Raw genomic sequence first — 22,580 nt, forward strand, 5'->3', positions numbered from 1 at the left:
GATATCTCAATGCTTCTAATACCAAACCTGAGATCCTTCCTATAACATGAGATGTGATATCCAACTCCTTCCCATTCCAATCCTGAGACCCTTCCTATAACATGAGATGTGATATCCAACTCCTTCCCATTCCAACCTGAGACCCTTCCTATAGCATGAGATGGGATATCCAACTCCTTCCAAATCCAATCCCGATACCCTTCCGATAGCATGAGATCTGATATCCCAATGCTTCTACCAAACCTGAGACCCATACTATGGCATGAGATGTGATATCAAACTCCTTCCCATTCTAATCCTGAGACCCTTCCTATAGCTTGAGATGTGATATCCAACTCCTTCCCATTCCAACTCTGAGACCCTTCCTATATCATGAAATGTGATATCTCAATGCTTCTAATATCAAACTTGAGACCCTCCCTGTAACATGAGATGGGAATATCCAACTCCTTCCCATTCCAATCCTGAGACCCTTCCGATAGCAGAGATGTGATATCTCAATGCTTATACCAAACCTGAGATCCTTCCTATAACATGAGATGTGATATCCAACTCCTTCCCATTCCAATCCTGAGACACTTCCTATAGCATGAGATGTGATATCTCAATGCTTCTAATATCAAACTTGAGACCCTCCCTATAGCATGAGATGTGATACCCAAGTCCTTCCCATTCCAATCCTGAGACACTTCCTATAGCATGAGATGTGATATCCAACTGCTTCCCATTCCAATCCTGAGACCCTTCCTATAGCATGAGATGTGATATCTCTATGCTTCTAATACCAAACCTGAGATCCTTCCTCTAACATGAAATGTGATATCCAACTCCTTCCCTTTCCAAACCTAAGAGCCTATCTATAGCATGAGATGTGATATCCAAGTCCTTCACATTCCAACCCTTAGACCCTTCCTACAGCATGCAATATGATATCTCAATGATTCTAATAACAAACCTGAGACCCGTCCTATAACATGAGATGGGATATTCAACTCCTTCCCATTCCAATCCTGAGACTCTTCCGATAGCAGAGATGTGATATCTCAATGCTTATACCAAACCTGAGACCCTTCCTATAACATGAGATGTGATATCCAAATCCTTCCCGTTCCAAACCTGAGACTCTTCTGATAGCATGAGATGTGATATCTCAATGCTTCTAATACCAAACCTGAGATCCTTCCGATAGCATGAGATGTGATATCTCAATGCTTCTAATACCAAACCTGAGATCCTTCCTATAACATGAGATGTGATATCCAAATCCTTCCCCTTCCAAACCTGAGACCCTCCCTTTAGCATGAGATGTGATATCCAACTCCTTCCCATTCCATTCCTGAGACCCTTCTGATAGCATGAGATGTGATATCTCAATGCCTCTAATACCAAACCTGAGATCCTACCTCTAACATGAAATGTGATATCCAACTCTTTCCCCTTCCAAACCTGAGAGCCTTCCTATAGCATGAGATGTGATATCCAAGTCCTTCCCATTCCAATCCTGAGACCCTTCCTATAGCTTGAGATGTGATATCCAACTCCTTCCCATTCCAATTCTGAGACCCTTCCTATACTATGAGACTTGATATCTCAATGCTTCTAATACCAAACCTGAGACCCGTAATATAACATGAGATGTGATATCCAAATCCTTCCCCTTCCAAACCTTAGACCCTTCCTTTATCATGAGATGTGATATCCAACTCCTTCCCATTCCAATCCTGAGACCCTTCCGATATCATGAGATGTGATATCTCAAAGCTTCTAATATCAAACTTGAGACCCTCCCTATAGCATGAGATGTGATATCCAAGTCATTCCCATTCCAATCCTGAGACCCTTCCTATAGCATGCGATGTGATATCTCAATGCTTCTAATACCAAACCTGAGACCCTTCTTATAACATGAGATGGGAATATCCAACTCCTTCCCATTCCAATCCTGAGACCCTTCCGATAGCAGAGATGTGATATCTCAATGCTTATACCAAACCTGAGATCCTTCCTATAACATGAGATGTGATATCCAACTCCTTCCCATTCCAATCCTGAGACACTTCCTATAGCATGAGATGTGATATCTCACTGCTTATACCAAACCTGAGACCCTTCCCATAGCATGAGATGTGATATCCAACTCCTTCCCATTCCAATCCTCAGACCCTTCCTATAGCATGAGATGTGATATCTCAATGCTTCTAATATCAAACTTGAGACCCTACTTATAGCATGAGATGTGATATCCAAGTCCTTCCCATTCCAATCCTGAGACACTTCCTATAGCATGAGATGTGATATCTCAATGCTTCTAATACCAAACCTGAGACTCTTCCTATAACATGAGATGGGATATCCAACTCCTTCCCATTCCAATCCTGAGACCCTTTTGATAGCAGAGATGTGATATCTCAATGTTTATACCAAACCTGAGACCCTTCCTACGGCATGAGATGTCATATTCAACTCCTTCCCATTCCAATCCTGAGACCCTTCCTATAGCATGAGATGTGATATCCAACTCCTTCCCATTCCAATCCTGAGACCCTTCCTATAGCATGAGATGTGATGTCTCAATGCTTCTAATACCAAACCTGAGATCCTTCCTATAACATGAGATGTGATATCCAACTCCTTCCATTCCAATCCTGGACCCTTCCTATAGCATGAGATGTGATATCTCAATGCTTATACCAAACCTGAGACCCTTCCTATAGCATGAGATGTGATATCCAACTCCTTCCCATTCCAATCCTGAGACCCTTCCTATAGCCTGAGATGTGATATCTGAATGCCTCTATTACCAAACCTGAGATCCTTCCTCTAACATGAAATGTGATATCCAACTCCTTCACTTTCCAAACCTGAGAGCCTATCTATAGCATGAGATGTGATATCCAAGTCCTTCCCATTCCAATCCTTAGACCCTTCCTACAGCATGCAATATGATATCTCAATGATTCTAATAAAAAACCTGAGACCCGTCCTATAACATGAGATGGGATATCCAACTCCTTCCCATTCCAATCCTGAGACACTTCCGATAGCAGAGATGTGATATCTCAATGTTTATACCAAACCTGAGACCCTTCCTATAACATGAGATGTGATATCCAACTCCTTCCCGTTCCAAACCTGAGACCCTTCCTTTAGCATGAGATGTGATATCCAGCTCCTTCCCATTCCAATCCTGAGACACTTCCGATAGCATGAGATGTGATATCTCAATGCTTCTAATATCAAAACTGAGACCCTCCCTATAGCATGATATGTGATATCTAAGTCCTTCCCATTCCAATCCTGAGACCCTTCCTATAGCATGAGATGTGATATCTCAATGCTTCTACCAAACCTGAGACCCTTCCTTTAGCATGAGATGTGATATCCAACTCCTTCCCATTCCAATCCTGAGACCCTTCCTATAGCATGAGAGGTGATATCTCAATACTTCTAATACCAAACCTGAGATCCTTCCGATAACATGAGATGTGATATCTCAATACTTCTAATACCAAACCTGAGATCCATCCTATAACATGAGATGTGATATCCAAATCCTTCCCCTTCCAAACCTGAGACCCTCCCTTTAGCATGAGATGTGATATCCAAATCCTTCCCATTCCAATCCTGAGACCATTCTGATAGCATAAGATATGATATCTCAATGCTTCTATACCAAACCTGAGATCCTTCCGATAGCATGAGATGTGATATCTCAATACTTCTAATACCAAACCTGAGATCCTTCCTATAACATGAGATGTGATATCCAAATCCTTATCTTCCAAACCTGAGACCCTCCCTTTAGCATGAGATGTGATATCCAACTCCTTCCCATTCCAATCCTGAGACTCTTCTGATAGCATAAGATATGATATCTCAATGCTTCTATACCAAACCTGAGAGCCTTCCTATAGCATGAGATGTGATATCCAAGTCCTTCCCATTCCAATCCTGAGACCCTTCCTATAACATGAGATGTGATATCCAACTCCTTCCCATTCCAACCTGAGACCCTTCCTATAGCATGAGATGGGATATCCAACTCCTTCCAAATCCAATCCCGATACCCTTCCGATAGCATGAGATCTGATATCCCAATGCTTCTACCAAACCTGAGACCCATACTATGGCATGAGATGTGATATCAAACTCCTTCCCATTCTAATCCTGAGACCCTTCCTATAGCTTGAGATGTGATATCCAACTCCTTCCCATTCCAATTCTGAGACCCTTCCTATACCATGAGACTTGATATCTCAATGCTTCTAATACCAAACCTGAGACCCGTCCTATAACATGAGATGTGATATCCAAATCCTTCCCCTTCCAAACCTTAGACCCTTCCTTTATCATGAGATGTGATAGCCAACTCCTTCCCATTCCAATCTTGAGACCCTTCCGATATCATGAAATGTGATATCTCAATGCTTCTAATATCAAACTTGAGACCCTCCCTATAACATGAGATGGGAATATCCAACTCCTTCCCATTCCAATCCTGAGACCCTTCCGATAGCAGAGATGTGATATCTCAATGCTTATACCAAACCTGAGATCCTTCCTATAACATGAGATGTGATATCCAACTCCTTCCCATTCCAATCCTGAGACCCTTCCTATAGCATGAGATGTGATATCCAACTCCTTCCCATTCCAATCCTGAGACCCTTCCTATAGCATGAGATGTGATATCTCAATGCTTCTAATATCAAACTTGAGACCCTCCCTATAGCATGAGATGTGATACCCAAGTCCTTCCCATTCCAATCCTGAGACACTTCCTATAGCATGAGATGTGATATCTCAATGCTTCTAATACCAAACCTGAGACTCTTCCTATAACATGAGATGGGATATCCAACTCCTTTCCATTCCAATCCTGAGACCCTTTCGATAGCAGAGATGTGATATCTCAATGTTTATACCAAACCTGAGACCCTCCCTACGGCATGAGATGTCATATACAACTCCTTCCCATTCCAATCCTGAGACCCTTCCTATAGCATGAGATGTGATATCCAACTCCTTCCCATTCCAATCCTGAGACCCTTCCTATAGCATGAGATGTGATGTCTCAATGCTTCTAATACCAAACCTGAGATCCTTCCTATAACATGACATGTGATATCCAACTCCTTCCATTCCAATCCTGAGACCCTTCCTATAGCATGAGATGTGATATCTCAAGACCCTTCCTATAGCATGAGATGTGATATCCAACTCCTTCCCATTCCAATCCTGAGACCCTTCCTATAGCCTGAGATGTGATATCTGAATGCCTCTAATACCAAACCTGAGATCCTTCCTCTAACATGAAATGTGATATCCAACTCCTTCACTTTCCAAACCTGAGAGCCTATCTATAGCATGAGATGTGATATCCAAGTCCTTCCCATTCCAATCCTTAGACCCTTCCTACAGCATGCAATATAATATCTCAATGATTTTAATAAAAAACCTGAGACCCGTCCTATAACATGAGATGGGATATCCAACTCCTTCCCATTCCAATCCTGAGACACTTCCGATAGCAGAGATGTGATATCTCAATGTTTATACGAAACCTGAGACCCTTCCTATAACATGAGATGTGATATCCAACTCCTTCCCGTTCCAAACCTGAGACCCTTCCTTTAGCATGAGATGTGATATCCAGCTCCTTCCCATTCCAATCCTGAGACACTTCCGATAGCATGAGATGTGATATCTCAATGCTTCTAATATCAAAACTGAGACCCTCCCTATAGCATATGTGATATCTAAGTCCTTCCCATTCCAATCCTGAGACCCTTCCTATAGCATGAGATGTGATATCCAACTCCTTCCCGTTCCAAACCTGAGACCCTTCCTTTAGCATGAGATGTGATATCCAGCTCCTTCCCATTCCAATCCTGAGACACTTCCGATAGCATGAGATGTGATATCTCAATGCTTCTAATATCAAAACTGAGACCCTCCCTATAGCATATGTGATATCTAAGTCCTTCCCATTCCAATCCTGAGACCCTTCCTATAGCATGAGATGTGATATCTCAATGCTTATCCTTGATTCCTGTAGTAAATTGCTTTCCTTTGCAGGCCGACTCCTCTCACGAATGCCTTGTCTGCATGCATTCTCTCCTGGCCATTCTCTCACCGTGGCTATTTGCCTACCCCCTTCCTCTCTCAGTGGATGGACTTCTCCATCCTAGCCTCCTACCACTCAACTCCGCCTACTTGGAGAATTCAACATGAACCTGTATGCTTCCTGACCTGGACTTTTACGAGATCTGCAACTCTTCATGTCGCTGGCCCTACACACTGCAGGGAATACTCAGGATTTTCTGATCTCAGACCTCCCCCTCTGTAACCTTCTCAACAATCCTCTCCCGTGGTGATCAAGTTCTCATCTCCAAAGAAGGCTAACTGCCAGCTGTTCCTCCTCAGAGGAGTTCTCCCTTTCTGTCCCTGCTCCCTGCGCGTTGCAAACACTCGCTTCCCTGCTCTCTGGTTTAGACGCTTTTCCTTCTCAGAGGCCTTCTTCCTTTCTGCCCTTTTCGCATTGCAAGTACTCGCTTCCCAGCTCTCTGGTTTAGACGCGTTCCCTGCCTTCTCTCCTCTTCCCGCTGCCTTCAAATCAAAAAATGAGCTCCAAAAGATACACAGTGCTCAGAATGCTCTATAACACCCATTATTCAACATATAGCCGTAACCCGCTAGACGTATTGAAACGTGCTGTAAACTAGCAAAAACAGCTAGAAAATGTACTTTCCTCGCGTTTTTGAAATGCTAATTCTGATGGGTTCCCATGTATGTACTGTCCGTGCGTTTGTTGTCGAATCCTGAAGTTTTTAACCACTGTTCTCCCATACAAGGGGGGGGTCAACGTCTACTGCTGTTCACAGGCTGAATGTATACGGCTGAAATCTTCAAGGCATTATCAGCTTTCCTGTTTTGGAACTTGTATTTGCCATCTGTTAATGCAGTCGCCCTGTGTTCATCGTCCCTTCTACTTTACAGGCTGCACTCCCCTGATGATCACATTCTCCTCTCCAGAGCAGGCTGACTACCAGCTGCTCCTCCTCATAGGCGTTCATCCTTTCTGTCCCTGCTCCCTGCACCGTTTCGCGTTGCATGTACTCGCTTCCCAGCTCTCTGGTTTAGATGCGTGTTCCCTGCCTTCTCTCCTCTTCCTACAGCCTTCCAATGAGCTCCACAAGATACAGTGTTCAGAATGCTTTATAACACCCATTATTCAACATATAGCTGTAACCCGCTAGACGTATTGAAACGTGCTAAAAACGAGCAGAAACAGATAGAAAATGTACTTTCCTCGCGTTTTGGTAAATGCGAATTCTGGTGGATTCCCATTTTGTACTCTGTTCGTGCGTTTGTTCAGTCGAATCCTGGTCTTTTGAACCACTCTTCTCCCATACAAGGGAGGGTCAAAATGTGTTGTTCACAGGCTGAATTTATACTGCTGAAATGCTCGCTTGCCTGCTCTCTGGTTTAGACGTGTGTACCCTGCATTTACCAAAACGCGAGGGAAGTACAGGACAGAAAGGATGAACACCTATGAGGAGGAGCAGCTGGTAGTTAGCCTGCATAGGAGAGAAGAATGTGATCACTAGGGGAGTGCAGCCTGTAAACTAGAAGGAACGATGAACAAAGGGCGACTGCATTAACAGATGGCAAATACACGTTCCAAAACAGGAAAGCTGATAATGCCTTGAAGATTTCAGCCGTATACATTCAGCCTGTGAACAGCAGTAGATGTTGACCCCCCCTCCCTAGTATGGGAGAACAGTGGTTAAAAACTTCAGGATTCGACACAAACGCACGGACACAGTACATACAACATGGGAACCCACCAGAATTTGCATTTACAAAAACGCGAGGGAAGTACATTTTCTAGCTATTTTTGCTAGTTTTTAGCACGTTTCAATACGTCTAGCGGGTTACAGCTATATGTTGAATAATGGGGTTATAAAGCATTCTGAACACTATCTTGTGGAGCTCATTGGAAGGCTGTAGGAAGAGGAGAGAAGGCAGGGAACACGCATCTAAACCAGAGAGCTGGGAAGCGAGTACATGCAACGCGAAACGGTGCAGGGAGCAGGGACAGAAAGGTGGAACGCCTCTGAGGAGGAGCAGCTGGTAGTTAGCCTGCATAGGAGAGAAGAATGTGATCACTAGGGGAGTGCAGCCTGTAAACTAGAAGGAACGATGAACAAAGGGCGACTGCATTAACAGATGGCAAATACACGTTCCAAAACAGTCAGGAAAGCTGATAATGCCTTGAAGATTTCAGCCGTATACATTCAGCCTGTGAACAGCAGTAGATGTTGACCCCCCCCTCCCTAGTATGGGAGAACAGTCGTTAAAAACTTCAGGATTCGACACAAACGCACGGACACAGTACATACAACATGGGAACCCACCAGAATTCGCATTTACAAAAACGCGAGGGAAGTACATTTTCTAGCTATTTTTGCTAGTTTTTAGCACGTTTCAATACGTCTAGCGGGTTACAGCTATATGTTGAATAATGGGGTTATAAAGCATTCTGAACACTATCTTGTGGAGCTCATTGGAAGGCTGTAGGAAGAGGAGAGAAGGCAGGGAACACGCATCTAAACCAGAGAGCTGGGAAGCGAGTACATGCAACGCGAAACGGTGCAGGCAGCAGGGACAGAAAGGTGGAACGCCTCTGAGGAGGAGCAGCTGGTAGTTAGCCTGCTCTGGAGAGGAGCATGTGATCACCACGGGAGTGCAGCCTTGAAACAAGAAGGGACGATGAAAACATGCTGACTGGAATAACAGATGGCAAATACACTTTCCAGAACAGTCGGTTTACCCGATAATGCATTGACGATTTCAGCAGTATACATTCAGCCTGTGAACAGTAGATTTTGATCCCCCCCTTGTATGGGTGATGAGTGGTTAAAAACATTAGGATTCGACTGAACAAATGCACGGAGTACAAAATGGGAATCCACCAGAATTCGTATTTACCAAAACGCGAGGAAAGAACATTTTCTAGCTATTTTGCTAGTTTTTAGCACTTTTCAATACGTCTAGCGGGTTACAGCTATATCTTGAATAATGGGTGTTATAAAGCATTCTGAGCACCGTGTATCTTTTGAAGCTCATTTGTTGATTTGAAGGCAGCGGGAAGAGGAGAGAAGGCAGGGAACACACGTCTAAACCAGAGAGCTGGGAAGCGAGTTGTTTTCTGCAACGCGAAACGATGCAGAGAACAGGCACAGAAAGGAAGAAGGAAAAGCGTCTAAACCAGAGAGCAGGGAAGCGAGTGTTTGCAACGCGAAACGGTGCAGAGAGCAGGGACAGAAAGGGAGAACTCCACTGAGGAGGAACAGCTGGTAGTTAGCCTTCTTTGGAGATGAGAACTTGATCACCACGGGAGAGGATTGTTGAGAGGGTTACATAGGGGGATGTCTGAGATCAGAAAATCCTGAGTATTCCCTGCAGTGTGTAGGGCCAGAGACATGAAGAGTTGCAGATCTCGTAAAAGTCCAGGTCAGGAAGCATACAGGTTCATTTTGAATTCTCCAAGTAGGCGGAGTTGAGTGGTAGAAGTCCATCCACTGAGAGAGGAAGGGGGTAGGCAAATAGCCACGGTGAGAGAATGGCCAGGAAAGAGAGAATGCATGCAGACAAGGCATTCGTGAGAGGAGTCGGCCTGCAAAGGAAAGCAATTTACTACAGGAATCAAGGATACTCCCCCTCATGAACGGTTGGATCTGGGCATGGAGAGGAACTTGTCATCAGGGAGGAAAGTGTCAGAGCTCGAGACAGCGCTGGCCGTCATCCATGTCTCGGTTAGACCAAGGACATCAAGGTCGGGTTCTTCCAGGAAATGGCAAATGTCAGATGAGTGTTAACTGAGTGAGAGTTGAGAGTGGGGAGGGGTACAAATCAGTAATCCTTGCGGAGGTGTAGAAGGAGCCTGACCTAGGGCACATGAGGAAGGAGAGAGGAAAGGAAGCAGAAGAAGGGAGAGAAGACACAGCAGGAGTGCATTATCAATCCGGGAGCTAGGAGTGGTGAGGTTAGACGGGGAGGTCTGAGTCTCAGGATTTGAATGGGAAGTTCGATATCACATGTCATGCTATAGGAAGAGTCTCAGGATTGGAATGGGAAGGAGTTGGATATGATATCTCTTGTTATAGGGAGGGTCTCAGGTTTGGTATTAGAAGCACTGAGATATCAAATCACATCCTATCGGAAGGGTCTCGGGTTTGGTATTGGAAGAAATGAGATTTCAAATCTCAGGCTGTGGGAATGGTCTAGGCTAGGGTATGGTATTGGAAGGGGTGAAAAATCACATTTCATGCTACAGGAAGGGTCACAAGTTTGGAATGGGAAGGAGTTGGATTTCACATATACTACGGGAAGGGCCTCAGGTTTGGTATTAGAAGCATAGAGATATCACATCTCATGTTATAGGAAGGGTCTCGATTGGAATGGGAAGGAGTTGGATATCACATCTCATGTTATAGGGAGGGTCTCAGTTTTCATATTAGAAGCATTGAGATATCACATATGCTATTGGAAGGGTCTCAGTATTGGAATGGAAAGGAGTTGGATATCACATCTCATGTTATAGGGAGGGTCTCAGTTTTGATATTAGAAGCATTGAGATATCACATATGCTATTGGAAGGGTCTCAGTATTGGAATTGGAAGGAGTTGGATATCACATATGCTAAAGGAAAGGTCTCAGGTTTGGAATGGGAAGGAGTTGGATATCACGTCTCATGTTATAGGAAGGGTCTCAGGTTTGGAATGGGAAGGAGTTGAATATCACATCTCATGCTAAAGGAAGGGTCATCGGGTTCGGTATAAGCATTGAGATATCACATCTCTGCTATCGGAAGGGTCTCAGGATAGGAATGGGAAGGACTTAGAATTCACATCTCATACTATAGGGAGGGTCTCAGTTTTGATATTAGAAGCATTGAGCTATCACATCTCATGCTATCGGAAGGGTCTCAGGATTGGAATGGGATGGAGTTGGATATCACATCTCAAGCTATCTCAGGATTGGAATGGGAAAGAGTTTGATATTTCATCTCAAGCTATAGGAAGGGTCTCAAGTTTGGAAAGGGAAGGATTTGGATTTCACATCTCATGTTATAGGATGGTTCTCATGTTTGGTTTTAGAAGCATTGAGATATCACATCTCATGCTATCGGAAGGGTCTCAGGTTTGGAAAGGGAAGGATTTGGATTTCACATGTTATAGGATGGTTCTCAGGTTTGGTTTTAGAAGCATTAAATTATAACATCTCATGCTATAGCAAGGGTCTCAGGTTTGGAATGGGAAGGAGTTGGATATCACATCTCTGCTATCTGAAGGGTCTCAGGATTGGAATGGGAAGGAGTTGGATATCCCATCTCGTTATAGGAAGGGTCTCAGGTTTGTAATTAGAAGCAATGAGATATCACATCTCATGCTCTAGGAAGGGTCTAAGGTTTGGAAGGGGACGGATTTGGGTATCACATCTCATGTTATAGGACCCGTCTCAGGTTTGGTATTTGAAGCATTGAGATATCAAGTCTCATGGTATAGGACGGGTCTCAGAATTGGAATGAGAAGGAGTTGGATATCACATCTCAAGCTATAGGAAGGGTCTCATGATTGGAATGGGAAGGAGTTGGATATCACATCTCATGTTATAGGAAGGGTCTCAGGATTGGAATGGGAAGGACTTGGATATCACATCTCATTCTATAGGAAGGCTCTCAGGGTTGGAAGGGGAAGGAGTTGGATATCACATTTCATGTTAGAGGTAGGATCTCAGGTTTGGTTTTAGAGGCATTGAGATATCACATCTCATGCCATCAGAAGGGTCTCAGGATTGGAATGGGAAGGAGTTGGATATCAAATCTCATGCTAAAGGGATGGTCTAAGGTTTGCAAGGGGAGGGATTTGGACATCATATCTCATGTTATTGGAAGGATCTCAGGTTTGGTATTAGAAGCATTGAGATATCACATCTCATGCTATCGGAAGGGTCTTAGGTTTGGTATAAGCATTGAGATACCACATCTCTGCTATCGGAAGGGTCTCAGGATTGGAATGGGAAGGATTTGGATATCACAATTCATGTTATAGGAAGGGTCTCAGGTTTGGTATTAGAAGCATTGAGATATCACATCTCATGCTATAGGAAGGGTCTCAGGATTGGAATGGGAAGGACTTGGATATCACATCTCATGTTATAGGAAGGGTCTCAGGTTTGGTATTAGAAGCATTGAGATATCACATCTCATGCTATAGGAAGGGTCTCAGGAATGGAATGGGAAGGACTTGGATATCACATCTCATGATAAAGGAAGGGTCTAAGGTTTGGAAGGGGAAGGATTTGGATATCACATCTCATGTTATTGGACCGTTCTCAGGTTTGGTATTAGAAGCATTGAGATATCAAGTCTCATGGTATAGGACGGGAGTTTGATATCACATCTCATGCCATGGTATGGGTCTCAGGTTTTGTAGAAGCATTTGGATATCACATCTCATGCTATCGGAAGGGTATCAGGATTGGATTTGGAAGGAGTTGGATATCCCATCTCATGCTATAGGAAGGGTCTCAGGTTGGAATAGAAGGAGTTGGATATCACATCTCATGTTATAGGAAGGGTCTCAGGATTGGAATGGGAAGGACTTGGATATCACATCTCATGCTGTAGGAAGGGTCTCAGGTTTGGAAAAGGAAGGAGTTGGATATCACATTTCATGTTAGAGGTAGGATCTCAGGTTTGGTATTAGAGGCATTGAGATATCACATCTCATGCTATCAGAAGGGTATCAGGATAGGAATGGGAAGGAGTTGGATATCACATCTCATGCTAAAGGGAGGGTCTCAGGTTTGGAATGGGAAGGATTTGGATATCACATCTCATGTTATAGGAAGGACCTTAGGTTTGGTATTAGAAGCATTGAGATATCACATCTCATGCTATAGGAAGGGTCTCGGGATTGGAATGGGAAGGAGTTGGATATCACATCTCATGTTATAGGAAGGATCTCAGGTTTGGTATTAGAAGCATTGAGATATCACATCTCATGCTATAGGAAGGGTCTCAGGATTGGAATGGGAAGGAGTTGGATATCACATCTCATGCTATGGGAAGGGTCTCAGGTTTGGTATAAGCATTGAAATATCACATCTCTGCTATCGGAAGGGTCTCAGGATTGGAATGGGAGGAGCTGGATATCACATCTCATGCTATGGGAAGGGTCTCAGGTTTGGTATAAGCATTGAAATATCACATCTCTGCTATCGGAAGGGTCTCAGGATTGGAATGGGAGGAGCTGGATATCACATCTCATGCTAAAGGAAGGGTCTCAGGTTTGGAAGGGGAAGGAGTTGGATATCACATCTCATGCTAAAGGGAGGGTCTCAGGTTTGGAATGGGAAGGATTTGGATATCACATCTCATGTTATAGGAAGGACCTTAGGTTTGGTATTAGAAGCATTGAGATATCACATCTCATGCTATAGGAAGGGTCTCGGGATTGGAATGGGAAGGAGTTGGATATCACATCTCATGTTATTGGAAGGATCTCAGGTTTGGTATTAGAAGCATTGAGATATCACATCTCATGCTATCGGAAGGGTCTTAGGTTTGGTATAAGCATTGAGATATCACATCTCTGCTATCGGAAGGGTCTCAGGATTGGAATGGGAAGGATTTGGATATCATAATTCATGTTATAGGAAGGGTCTCAGGTTTGGTATTAGAAGCATTGAGATATCACATTTCATGCTATAGGAAGGGTCTCAGGATTGGAATGGGAAGGACTTGGATATCACATCTCATGTTATAGGAAGGGTCTCAGGTTTGGTATTAGAAGCATTGAGATATCACATCTCATGCTATAGGAAGGGTATCAGGAATGGAATGGGAAGGACTTGGATATCACATCTCATGATAAAGGAAGGGTCTAAGGTTTGGAAGGGGAAGGATTTGGATATCACATCTCATGTTATTGGACCGGTCTCAGGTTTGGTATTAGAAGCATTGAGATATCAAGTCTCATGGTATAGGACGGGAGTTTGATATCACATCTCATGCCATGGTATGGGTCTCAGGTTTTGTAGAAGCATTGGTATATCACATCTCATGCTATCGGAAGGGTATCAGGATTGGATTTGGAAGGAGTTGGATATCCCATCTCATGCTATAGGAAGGGTCTCAGGTTGGAATAGAAGGAGTTGGATATCACATCTCATGTTATAGGAAGGGTCTCAGGATTGGAATGGGAAGGACTTGGATATCACATCTCATGCTGTAGGAAGGGTCTCAGGTTTGGAAAAGGAAGGAGTTGGATATCACATTTCATGTTAGAGGTAGGATCTCAGGTTTGGTATTAGAGGCATTGAGATATCAGATCTCATGCTATCAGAAGGGTATCAGGATTGGAATGGGAAGGAGTTGGATATCACATCTCATGCTAAAGGGAGAGTCTCAGGTTTGGAATGGGAAGGATTTGGATATCACATCTCATGTTATAGGAAGGACCTTAGGTTTGGTATTAGAAGCATTGAGATATCACATCTCATGCTATAGGAAGGGTCTCAGGATTGGAATGGGAAGGAGTTGGATATCACATCTCATGCTATGGGAAGGGTCTCAGGTTTGGTATAAGCATTGAAATATCACATCTCTGCTATCGGAAGGGTCTCAGGATTGGAATGGGAGGAGCTATATATCACATCTCATGCTAAAGGAAGGGTCTCAGGTTTGGAAGGGGAAGGATTTGGATATCACATCTCATGTTATCGGACGGGTCTCAGGTTTGGTATTAGAAGCATTGTGATATCACATCTCATGCTATAGGATGTGTCTCAGGATTGGAATGGGAAGGAGTTGGATATCACATCTCATGCTATAGGAAGGGTTTCAGGTTTGGTAGAAGCATTGAGATATCACATCTCATGCTATAGGAAGAGTCTCAGGTTTGGGAAGGGAAGGATTTGGATTTCACATCTCATGTTATAGGATGGTTCTCATGTTTGGTTTTTGAAGCATTGAGATATCACATCTCATGCTATCGGAAGGGTCTCAGGTTTGGAATGGGAAGGAGTTGGATATCAGATCTCATGTTATAGGAAGGGTCTCAGGTTTGGAATGGGAAGGAGTTGGATATGACATCTCTTGTTATAGGGAGGGTCTCAGGATTTGAATGGTAAGGAGTTGGATATCACATCTCATGCTATAGGAAGGGTCTCAGGTTGGAATGGGAAGGAGTTGGATATCACATCTCATGTTATATACAGGAAGGGTCTCAGGATTGGAATGGGAAGGATTTGGATATCACATCTCTTGCTATAGGAAGGGTCTCAGGTTTTTTATTAGAAACATTGAGATATCACATCTCATGCTATAGGAAGGGTTTTAGGATTGGAATGGGAAGTATTTGGATATCACATCTCATGCTAAAGGAAGGGTCTCAGGTTTGGAAGGGGAAGGATTTGGATATCACATCTCATCCAATAGGAAGGGTCTCAGGTTTGGAATGGGAAGGAATTGGATATCACATCTCATGTTATAGGAAGGGTCTCAGGTTTTTTATTAGAAACATTGAGATATCACATCTCATGTTATAGGACGGTTCCCAGGTTTGGTATTAGAAGCATTGAGATATCACATCTCATGGTATAGGAAGGGTCTCAGGGTTGGAATGGGAAGGAGTTGGATATCACATCTCATCCAATAGGAAGGGTCTCAGGTTTGGAATGGGAAGGAATTGGATATCACATCTCATGTTATAGGAAGGATCTCAGGTTTGGTATTAGAAGCATTGAGATATCACATCTCATGCTATAGGAAGGGTCTCAGGATTGGAATGTGAAGGATTTGGATATCACATCTCATGCTAAAGGAAGGGTCTCAGGTTTGGTAGAAGCATTGAGATATCACATCTCATGCTATAGGAAGGGTCTCAGGATTTGAATGGCAAGGAGTTGGATATCACATCTCATGCCATAGGAAGGGTCTCAGGTTTGGTATAAGCATTGAGATATCACATCTCTGCTATCGGAAGGTTCTCAGGATTGGATTGGGAAGGAGTTGGATATCCCTTCCCATGCTATAGGAAGTGTCTCAGGTTGGAATGGGAAGGAGTTGAATATCACATCTCATGTTATAGGAAGGGTCTCAGGATTGGAATGGGAAGGATTTGGATATCACATCTCATGTCATAGGAAGGATCTCAGGTTTGGTATTAGAAGCATTGATATATCACATCTCATGCTATAGGAATGGTCTCAGGATTGGAATGGGTAGGAGTTGGATATTACATTCTTGCTATAGTAAGGGTCTCATGTTTGGAATGGGAAGGAGTTGGATATCACATATGCTATAGGAAGTGTCTCAGGTTTGGAACGGGAAGGAGTTGGATATCACATCTCATGTTATAGGAAGGGTCTCAGGTTTGGTATAAGCATTGAGATATCACATCTCTGCTATCAGGAGTGGCTCAGGATTGGAATGGGAAGGAGTTGGATATCCCATCTCATGTTAAAGGACGGGTCTCTGGTTTGGTATTAGAATCATTGAGATATCACATCGCATGCTGTAGGAAGGGTCTAAGGATTGGAATGGGATGGACTTGGATATCACATCTCATGCTATAGGTAGGCTCTCAGGTTTGGTATAAGCATTGAGATATCACATCTCATGCTATAGGAAGGGTCTCAGGATTGGAATGGGAAGGATTTGGATATCACATCTCATGCTATAGGAAGGGTCTCAGATTTGGTATAAGCATTGAGATATCACATCTCATGCTATAGGAAGGGTCTCAGGATTGGAATGGGAAGGAGTTGTATATGACATCTCAAGCCTTAGGAAGGGTCTCAGGTTTGGTATAAGCATTGAGATATCACATCTCTGCTATCGGAAGGGTCTCAGGATTGGAATGGGAAGGAGTTGGATATCCCACCTCATGTTATATGAAGGGTCTCAGGTTTGGTATTAGAAGCATTGAGATATCACATCTCATGCTATAGGAAGGGTCTCAGGATTGGAATGGGAAGGACTTGGATGTCACATCTCATGCTATAGGGAGGGTCTCAAGTTTGATATTAGAAGCATTGAGATAACAAATCTCATGATATCGGAAGGGTCTCAGGATTGGAATGGGAAGGAGTTGGATATCACATCTCATTATAAAGGAAGGGTCTAAGGTTTGGAAGGGGAAGGATTTGGATATCACATCTCATGTTATATGACGGGTCTCAGGTTTGGTATTAGAAGCATTGAGATATCAAGTCTCATGGTATAAGAAGGGTCTCAGAATTGGAATGGGAAGGAGTTGGATATCACATCTCAAGCTATAGGAAGCGTCTCAGGATTGGAATGGGAAGGAGTTTGATATCACATCTCATGCCATAGTATGGGTCTCAGGTTTGGTAGAAGCATTGGGATATCACATCTCATGCTATAGGAAGGGTCTCAGGATTGGAATGGGAAGAAGTTGGATATCACATCTCAAGCTATAGGAAGGGTCTCAGGTTTGGTATAAGCATTGAGATATCACATCTCATGCTATAGGAAGGGTCCCAGGGTTGGAATGGGAAGGAGTTGTATATGACATCTCATGCCATAGGAAGGGTCTCAGGTTTGGTATAAGCATTGAGATATCACATCACATGCTATAGGAAGGGTCTCAGGATTGGAATGGGAAGGACTTGGATATCACATCACATGCTATAGGAAGGGTCTCAGGATTGGAATGGGAAGGACTTGGATATCACATCTCATGCTATAGGCAGGGTCTCAGGTTTGGAAAGGGAAGGAGATGGATATCACATTTCATGTTAGAGGTAGGATCTCAGGTTTGGTATTAGAGGCAATGAGATATCACATCTCATGCTATCAGAAGGGTCTCAGGATTGGAATGGGAAGGAGTTGGATATCACATTTCATGCTAAAGGGAGGGTCTCAGGTTTGGAAGGGGAAGGATTTGGAAATCACATCTCATATTATAGGAAGGATCTCAGGTTTGGTATTAGAAGCATTGAGATATCACATCTCATGCCATCGGAAGGATCTCAGGTTTGGTATAAGAGGCATTGAGATATCACATCTCATGCTATCATAAGGGTCTCAGGATTGGAATGGGAAGGAGTTGGATATCACATCTCATGCTATAGGAAGGGTCTCAGGTTTGGTATAAGCATTGAGATATCACATCTCATGCTATAGGAAGGGTCTCAGGATTGGAATGGGAAGGATTTGGATATCACATCTTATGCTATAGGAAGGGTCTCAGGTTTGGTATAAGCACTGAGATATCACATCTCATGCTATAGGAAGGGTCTCAGGATTGGAATGGGAAGAAGTTGGATATCACATCTCATGCTATAGGAAGGGTCTCAGGTTTGGTATAAGCATTGAGATATCACATCTCATGCTATAGGAAGGGTCTCAGGGTTGGAATGGGAAGGAGTTGTATATGACATCTCATGCCATAGGAAGGGTCTCAGGTTTGGTATAAGCATTGAGATATCACATCACATGCTATAGGAAGGGTCTCACGATTGGAATGGGAAGGACTTGGATATCACATCTCATGCTATAGGCAGGGTCTCAGGTTTGGAAAGGGAAGGAGATGGATATCACATCTCATGCTATGGGAAGGGTCTCAGGTTTGGTATAAGCATTGAAATATCACATCTCTGCTATCGGAAGGGTCTCAGGATTGGAATGGGAGGAGCTGGATATCACATCTCATGCTAAAGGAAGGGTCTCAGGTTTGGAAGGGGAAGGAGTTGGATATCACATCTCATGCTAAAGGGAGGGTCTCAGGTTTGGAATGGGAAGGATTTGGATATCACATCTCATGTTATAGGAAGGACCTTAGGTTTGGTATTAGAAGCATTGAGATATCACATCTCATGCTATAGGAAGGGTCTCGGGATTGGAATGGGAAGGAGTTGGATATCACATCTCATGTTATTGGAAGGATCTCAGGTTTGGTATTAGAAGCATTGAGATATCACATCTCATGCTATCGGAAGGGTCTTAGGTTTGGTATAAGCATTGAGATATCACATCTCTGCTATCGGAAGGGTCTCAGGATTGGAATGGGAAGGATTTGGATATCATAATTCATGTTATAGGAAGGGTCTCAGGTTTGGTATTAGAAGCATTGAGATATCACATTTCATGCTATAGGAAGGGTCTCAGGATTGGAATGGGAAGGACTTGGATATCACATCTCATGTTATAGGAAGGGTCTCAGGTTTGGTATTAGAAGCATTGAGATATCACATCTCATGCTATAGGAAGGGTCTCAGGAATGGAATGGGAAGGACTTGGATATCACATCTCATGATAAAGGAAGGGTCTAAGGTTTGGAAGGGGAAGGATTTGGATATCACATCTCATGTTATTGGACCGGTCTCAGGTTTGGTATTAGAAGCATTGAGATATCAAGTCTCATGGTATAGGACGGGAGTTTGATATCACATCTCATGCCATGGTATGGGTCTCAGGTTTTGTAGAAGCATTGGTATATCACATCTCATGCTATCGGAAGGGTATCAGGATTGGATTTGGAAGGAGTTGGATATCCCATCTCATGCTATAGGAAGGGTCTCAGGTTGGAATAGAAGGAGTTGGATATCACATCTCATGTTATAGGAAGGGTCTCAGGATTGGAATGGGAAGGACTTGGATATCACATCTCATGCTGTAGGAAGGGTCTCAGGTTTGGAAAAGGAAGGAGTTGGATATCACATTTCATGTTAGAGGTAGGATCTCAGGTTTGGTATTAGAGGCATTGAGATATCAGATCTCATGCTATCAGAAGGGTATCAGGATTGGAATGGGAAGGAGTTGGATATCACATCTCATGCTAAAGGGAGAGTCTCAGGTTTGGAATGGGAAGGATTTGGATATCACATCTCATGTTATAGGAAGGACCTTAGGTTTGGTATTAGAAGCATTGAGATATCACATCTCATGCTATAGGAAGGGTCTCAGGATTGGAATGGGAAGGAGTTGGATATCACATCTCATGCTATGGGAAGGGTCTCAGGTTTGGTATAAGCATTGAAATATCACATCTCTGCTATCGGAAGGGTCTCAGGATTGGAATGGGAGGAGCTATATATCACATCTCATGCTAAAGGAAGGGTCTCAGGTTTGGAAGGGGAAGGATTTGGATATCACATCTCATGTTATCGGACGGGTCTCAGGTTTGGTATTAGAAGCATTGTGATATCACATCTCATGCTATTGGATGTGTCTCAGGATTGGAATGGGAAGGAGTTGGATATCACATCTCATGCTATAGGAAGGGTTTCAGGTTTGGTAGAAGCATTGAGATATCACATCTCATGCTATAGGAAGAGTCTCAGGTTTGGGAAGGGAAGGATTTGGATTTCACATCTCATGTTATAGGATGGTTCTCATGTTTGGTTTTTGAAGCATTGAGATATCACATCTCATGCTATCGGAAGGGTCTCAGGTTTGGAATGGGAAGGAGTTGGATATCAGATCTCATGTTATAGGAAGGGTCTCAGGTTTGGAATGGGAAGGAGTTGGATATGACATCTCTTGTTATAGGGAGGGTCTCAGGATTTGAATGGTAAGGAGTTGGATATCACATCTCATGCTATAGGAAGGGTCTCAGGTTGGAATGGGAAGGAGTTGGATATCACATCTCATGTTATATACAGGAAGGGTCTCAGGATTGGAATGGGAAGGATTTGGATATCACATCTCTTGCTATAGGAAGGGTCTCAGGTTTTTTATTAGAAACATTGAGATATCACATCTCATGCTATAGGAAGGGTTTTAGGATTGGAATGGGAAGTATTTGGATATCACATCTCATGCTAAAGGAAGGGTCTCAGGTTTGGAAGGGGAAGGATTTGGATATCACATCTCATCCAATAGGAAGGGTCTCAGGTTTGGAATGGGAAGGAATTGGATATCACATCTCATGTTATAGGAAGGGTCTCAGGTTTTTTATTAGAAACATTGAGATATCACATCTCATGTTATAGGACGGTTCCCAGGTTTGGTATTAGAAGCATTGAGATATCACATCTCATGGTATAGGAAGGGTCTCAGGGTTGGAATGGGAAGGAGTTGGATATCACATCTCATCCAATAGGAAGGGTCTCAGGTTTGGAATGGGAAGGAATTGGATATCACATCTCATGTTATAGGAAGGATCTCAGGTTTGGTATTAGAAGCATTGAGATATCACATCTCATGCTATAGGAAGGGTCTCAGGATTGGAATGTGAAGGATTTGGATATCACATCTCATGCTAAAGGAAGGGTCTCAGGTTTGGTAGAAGCATTGAGATATCACATCTCATGCTATAGGAAGGGTCTCAGGATTTGAATGGCAAGGAGTTGGATATCACATCTCATGCCATAGGAAGGGTCTCAGGTTTGGTATAAGCATTGAGATATCACATCTCTGCTATCGGAAGGTTCTCAGGATTGGATTGGGAAGGAGTTGGATATCCCTTCCCATGCTATAGGAAGTGTCTCAGGTTGGAATGGGAAGGAGTTGAATATCACATCTCATGTTATAGGAAGGGTCTCAGGATTGGAATGGGAAGGATTTGGATATCACATCTCATGTCATAGGAAGGATCTCAGGTTTGGTATTAGAAGCATTGATATATCACATCTCATGCTATAGGAATGGTCTCAGGATTGGAATGGGTAGGAGTTGGATATTACATTCTTGCTATAGTAAGGGTCTCATGTTTGGAATGGGAAGGAGTTGGATATCACATATGCTATAGGAAGTGTCTCAGGTTTGGAACGGGAAGGAGTTGGATATCACATCTCATGTTATAGGAAGGGTCTCAGGTTTGGTATAAGCATTGAGATATCACATCTCTGCTATCAGGAGTGGCTCAGGATTGGAATGGGAAGGAGTTGGATATCCCATCTCATGTTAAAGGACGGGTCTCTGGTTTGGTATTAGAATCATTGAGATATCACATCGCATGCTGTAGGAAGGGTCTAAGGATTGGAATGGGATGGACTTGGATATCACATCTCATGCTATAGGTAGGCTCTCAGGTTTGGTATAAGCATTGAGATATCACATCTCATGCTATAGGAAGGGTCTCAGGATTGGAATGGGAAGGATTTGGATATCACATCTCATGCTATAGGAAGGGTCTCAGATTTGGTATAAGCATTGAGATATCACATCTCATGCTATAGGAAGGGTCTCAGGATTGGAATGGGAAGGAGTTGTATATGACATCTCAAGCCTTAGGAAGGGTCTCAGGTTTGGTATAAGCATTGAGATATCACATCTCTGCTATCGGAAGGGTCTCAGGATTGGAATGGGAAGGAGTTGGATATCCCATCTCATGTTATATGAAGGGTCTCAGGTTTGGTATTAGAAGCATTGAGATATCACATCTCATGCTATAGGAAGGGTCTCAGGATTGGAATGGGAAGGACTTGGATGTCACATCTCATGCTATAGGGAGGGTCTCAAGTTTGATATTAGAAGCATTGAGATAACAAATCTCATGATATCGGAAGGGTCTCAGGATTGGAATGGGAAGGAGTTG

Source organism: Ambystoma mexicanum, chromosome 5q, assembly GCF_040938575.1.
Source record: "Ambystoma mexicanum isolate Mex_15411 chromosome 5q, UKY_AmexF1_1, whole genome shotgun sequence".
Lineage (NCBI taxonomy): Eukaryota > Metazoa > Chordata > Amphibia > Caudata > Ambystomatidae > Ambystoma > Ambystoma mexicanum.